This window comes from Cervus canadensis, chromosome 2 (genome assembly GCF_019320065.1).
Source record: "Cervus canadensis isolate Bull #8, Minnesota chromosome 2, ASM1932006v1, whole genome shotgun sequence".
In the NCBI taxonomy this organism is placed as follows: Eukaryota; Metazoa; Chordata; class Mammalia; order Artiodactyla; family Cervidae; genus Cervus; species Cervus canadensis.
The window spans coordinates 50,137,696-50,143,832 of NC_057387.1; positions in this window are offsets into that span (position 1 = coordinate 50,137,696).

A 6,137-nucleotide genomic window follows, 5' to 3' on the forward strand; every position below is an offset into this window, starting at 1 on the left:
CCCCCTTTCACTATCTCTCTTTCTCTAGCCAACTTCTACTTATCCTTTGCCACAGCCATACCTTTCTCCAAGAAACATTCCCTAGTCCTTCATGCCATATCCAGGCTAGGTTAGATGTCCCTCCCCCATGTTCTTATGACCTTTGGTACTACTACAACCATTATACTTATCAACTCCTTTGTACTACATTTATTTTCTCCTCTATTTTCTCTGTGTATAAGATCTGGAAATTCAGCTTCATTTGTACTACGCATGATTGTATCCTCAGGGATACAACAGGGTCTAGCACACTTTTGTGATGAATATACGACCTTTAATCATTTTTTTAATAATGTAAAAACAGAATTGCATCAAATTAATGACTTGCCCAAGACCTCACAAGGTTAATATAGCCCTCTTCAAATCAGGTTGGATATGGATCATTGTAGCTCTAATTTTCCCCTATATGCTCAAGAAAAACAAACCCTGTCTGAATTGTTGCCATTTCTGAGTGGGGAAAGAAGAGAGGTATTCACATCATTGAGTAACTGTATTACTAAAGAAAGAGTATGATGATGGTTGATGGGTTGTATTTTGTGCAGTCTAGTGGATTTACTAGATATTCGTGCTTTGGTTGACTAGAAGGATTTACTAAATATCCAGCTAGAAAGTACAAAATACAACTAAGCAGGCAGGCTGATGAAGAAAGGAAAGCTACCTTCTAGAGCCAGGAATGAAAGAGAGGGTCATGTGTACAACCACTAGTGCTGGTAGTTAATATATTTAGGTCTCAAGTCTTAAATTTTGTGACATGGGAAAGTCAGATCATAAAAGTTTTCTCTGAAGCTGAAAAGAATAATTGCTCAATAGTAAACTCTGGGAGATGGTGATGGACAGGGAGGCCTGGTGTGCTGCAGTCCATGCGGTCGCAAAGAGTCGGACACGACTGAGTAACTGAACTGAATTGAACTGAATTTAAGATTATATTTGGGATGTACCCACAAAGTGTATCCTTTGATATATATATATATATATATAAAAGCACTCTCTGTTTTCTTAAAAATGGATTTAACATTATAATTAATATAATATTTGCAATTATTTTTTACCTCCATAAAATAATGATCATAAAATTACAAACCAGCTTCAGAGGTGACATTCAGTTCTATACCCTCTCGACAAAAAAATAGTGAAGTAAAAAATCAGCTTCTTTCCTTCCAAATCACAAAATTTTCATATAGGGGAGAAGAACTGTTGTCAATTTTAGCAGCTATAACTAGGATTGAAACAAATACTGGTGTGTGTGTTCCATTAGTTACTTATCCGTCTATGAAACATTCAAAGTTTCTCTTGCAAACCCCTTCTTGGGACAAAATGCAGTGTTGTAAACAAAGAAACATCAATATCTATACTTGTTATTTGTCTCATTGTACATTGCACCAAGTAAGTGGAGCTTCATTCTATCTGGTACACTATCATAAAAAACAAAAATCTCAAACTATGGGCAAACACAAAGGGGCTAAATTAAAGTGTCTGTTCATCTATCACTCCACCTGGTGAAGAACAACCGACAGCTGATCATTCATCTGCCATTTTCAACATGAGCAAAGTAAAAAGAGATAACTCACTCTCAAATGAAGACATATTTTCTAAGAAATCAACAGCCATACATTATATTGGTATACTTGTACATGAATAAGTGTCTTAGAATATATATCCATATTTCTACCTGTGTATGAAATTTTGAACACCCTCACCACCACCACCGTCCCCGTTTTTTTAACAAGAAAAAGTTTTAAAATAATAGTTCTTGAATTTCAGCAGGTGTAAAATTTGTGAGGATTCACAAACTTCACTGCTATCAAACTGATAATAATTTATGAATTATTTAGTTTCAAGGAAGAGAAAAAAGTGGAGGATGCCAAAGTGGAAAAGAGTGGGGAAGGATAACTCCCCTTACAATGAAAAAACATACACATATTCACAACCACACATGTGCAAGTTTATAAATGAGAGACCTTCAAAACAATAGTGAAAAAGTTTACTGAGTACAAATATTTTGTAAATTAACTCTAGAAAAAGATAATTACATTATTATATTAACAGGGGCATTTCAGTCACTATTTTTCCCACTTAGAATGTGGGTTGTTCATACCAAGGCCTGTCATCAAATTTACAGGGCATTTACTAACTTGGATTTTAATAAAAGTAAAAAACAGTATTAAAAAATTGAAAGGTGACAAATTTGATTTAAATGGATACTGAACTCCAGGCAAATGTGTTGTTTGAATTCTGCCTGATGTACCTCTGCTGCCAGGAAGCATTAAAGTAATAGTGAATGGTCAACATGTGCTTACATATCACATGTCAGGCTTAGCAAGAATGTTCCACTCTTAGAAAATTATATTGTTAAAAATAAGTGACAAAGCTTGAGCAGCCCCTTCAAATTCATAAAGACATTTGGAGGAACTGAAACATGCTTATAATAAAACCAGGATTTCTAAAATAGAGGCTAGAGCTCATGTAGCATCTTGCCAAGTAATCAGATAAAAATGATTACACAAATTTCCAACAATAAATTCCTTCTACATTTGCTGAGTAAGCACATAGGGAAGGAAAGAAGCTCATCCTTAGAACCATATTTTTTATCTATCAGACTTTTCTGTGGAGGCTTTATAAGCATTTGTTCCCCCTCTCTCCCCTTTAATGCTCTTTCTGAACAGATCTTGAGAAGCCCTTGAAATAGAAAACTCAAACTTAAATCCAGACTTAGAGCCAGGATCCATTTTTGACAATGAAAAAAAACAAAAAAATCATCTCAAACTTCCTTGTCACTATCCAAGTAAGTATTCTATCTATCATAAGAATTGTGGTTCCTGGGTAACAGATTAGGTACATCAATAAAATTCTGTAACCACAGTTTGAGACAAATGCCCTGATTCATATACGGTCAGAGGTCGACCAAGGTCATATGGAATCCAAAGCATATTTATCACTGGCCAAGCTTCAAACTGAGTTTTAAATTTTGTCAGACATGAAAAACTGCTACCAGATGGTGTCAAGATAATTCCTCTCTGTGTTAAAAACACACTTAGGTATAGTCAATAGTAAAAATCAAATAATTAGTCTGAACACCAATACACACCTGGCACCATTCCTGCGGCAAGTCAGGAGGTATATCATTATGGTTTCTGTCTCTCTCCAATTAAGAAAACCCACACAACTAATACATAGTTGCCTATAACACAGTTAGAAAATGGTGATATTCTAGAGCTTCGGATCATCTCAAGACAATAGGAAGAAACATCATGTTATTCCAAATCGTAATCCTATTTCCAACAGCAAGAGAGAATTAGAGGTTCACTCCCTGCCACCTTCATCTCCATCCTACACCCCACTCAACTAAATGAAAATTAGTTGAAACTGTGATATGTTCAATCTCTGCTACATAAAAGAACCCCCATTATTATAAATTCCCATATCATGTGGCTAAATTCCATTCTTCAGTTAATCTAAAAAGACAGTACAAACATTTGGAAGCTCCTCAGATGTGAGAAACCATGCTATTGGTTCACAAAGTAAAAAGTTGAAGGCATAAGGCAACTCTGCGAAGGAGTGTATTAAGATTTTCAGATTAGCAAAATAAAAAATATCATACATTACAAAGCACAAGGAAGACTATTAACAATTAATCTGTAACATGTTTGCTTTTAAAATATTTTAGAAAATATGAATTATTCCATTTAACGACAAGTATTTGTTTAGCTTGAGGCACTTCACTGGGTGAAGTATGGGTTTAGGGATGTAGAATCACAATTCTTCTGTTAAGATGAAAATCACATTATGTTTTAAAATGTGGACCTGAGAGGCAACAGACGAATCCTGACAACGGTCGTTCGTGAATGCAGAATGTCACAGAATGCTGAGCGAAACTGTTAGAATCATTCTAGGTACCCAGAATCTCTAAGTAGGGTTCCCATTTCCCCCCATGAGTCCTGCCTACTGCACTGAGTCACAGCCTCATGTAATTTTAATTATCAACCTTCCTAAGAGCAAAGTTTTCAAGCTACAAAGTGGCCAAATTACAGGACTTCTGGAATTGGGGTTCATTTCCTAGAAAACCATTACTTTGGATAGGGTTCTTATTTCCCCCACACCTCAGTGGAACACAATAAAGACTTTATTCTCTGCTCCAATAATTATTGGCAAGAGCATGATGCCTCCCTCCGTCATCACACAGGAAAAAAACACATGAAGAAGATCCCAGGGCTGGGGGAGATGGGGTCAAGTGAGGTCACAACTGGCAACAAGAAAACTATCCAGCCTTTGAACACAGAGACTGTAAATGTCTACTGTTTTTTAAACTTATTATTTTTGGCAGGGTTGCATATGTTCTCTGTGCTCATTGCATGAATCTGGCTGATTATTATTCCAATCACCAGAGGAAGAGAGAGTCACATTAATTTGTAGTAATTAATAGCACTGATGCATTTGACAGCGCATGTTAACAAGCCTCTTTGATTGTTTGGATCTCTAACTGCGGCCCTTCTTGTTTGCATCACCTCCAAGGAATTCATAATATCAAAGCTTAACGGTATCTGATACTTGTCAAAATGCAATTTATAAAAGTTTAATTCTTTTATTGATTTAGTTTGGTTTTGATGCCTGCAGAGTCAGCTCCCTTGACAGAACTTAGCGGATTCAAATGCTTGTCACCAGCTCGGCCTCCTTTTTTGCAGGGAACAATTGCCATAGGCCAAGCCAACAGGCATGGTTTAATTGCCATTAATTAAAAGCATAAATCTCTTTTTTCTTCAGTTGCTCTGCTCTTAAAGGGGGTTGCACATCTCTCTCTTTTCCTGTATTTGTCAGAACACCTTCTGGCAAGCAAAGTTAACCCATTCCATCTTTCTAAGCACTTTCTGGGATAATCTTTTGAAGCATTGCTCTTATGATCTGATGTGAAATGCATGCGGTTCGGTGATATTTAACAAACTGGATTTCTTCTTTATTGCAGTATAATGAGGTCAAATGAATCCCTCCATGGGTTGTATACATGCTTAAGTGGTTTTTGCATCATATTCTTTTTGACAGCAAATAAAACAGCAGCCAAACAAAACATCAGCTACTTAAAATTAGAAGGGAGGGGGGAAGAGGATAAGGACGAACCTTTAAAACAAAAACACATATATGCTTTTAACATTAGGTGCAAATAAACTTGCAACAAAAGAAATCTGCCTGGTCATTTTCCGATTGGAAGCAATTAGTGAGATTCTTGGGATAAAGGGAAGTGCTGAGTTTAACAGAGCCCAAATGATTATACAGTAAATATTATTCCCGCTCCGTTTACCTTCTAGTATTATCATTAAGTCTATTTCATTTAGAAGGGACCCAGTGATGTTGTGAGCAAGGTAAAAATAATGAGCAGAACTCACCGCTCACTTTGATGGGGGAAGGTAAAGGGGGTGGGTGAAGTGGGTAGGTTCTTTTTATTATTTTTTTACTTGCCCACAATTATCCTATGAAATGATTATCCACCAGGCTTTGCTATTCAATGGCGGTGTCAAAACAATTCGCTTTCCCCTGGCTGCCAAGCGCCTTCTCTTTCCCCCTCAGTCCTGCCGCCGATCCGGGGAAGTGTCGCTGTAAGCAGATTATTGCTTTAAAGCATTTACACATATTAGTTTTGCTGCATCTGCCAGCTTTAGCAGGATTGCCGAGCCGCGGAAGTCCTCCTCGCTTTATTTAAAAGGAAAAAAAAAAAAAAAGTTGCGCGCTGGGCTGCTCGGCGAGCTCAGCGCATGAATATGTTACGTATCTGTTTTCACCCGGTCAGGCCGGGGAGAGGGATTGATTTTTGGCCCGGGTGCACTTTTTGCGAAAATCTTTAAGCGAATGCGGTGTTGTTTAATTGGGAGCGCTCGAGCTCGACTTGCTGCTGCGGCTGCTGCTGGAATCTCTGGAAATTCGAGGCTGCGGCCCCGCGCATCTCGGGTGCTGGCGGCGGCTGCATCAGGAGTCCCAGCGCCCGGCCCTAACCCGCTGGGCGACCTACACACCCGTCATCCGCGTGCGTGTGTGCGCGCGCGCGCGCCTGGGTATTGCTTTTTTTTTTTTTTTCCAAAGCCAGGCGTTGGAAGGGAGGAGGTTCCAATTAA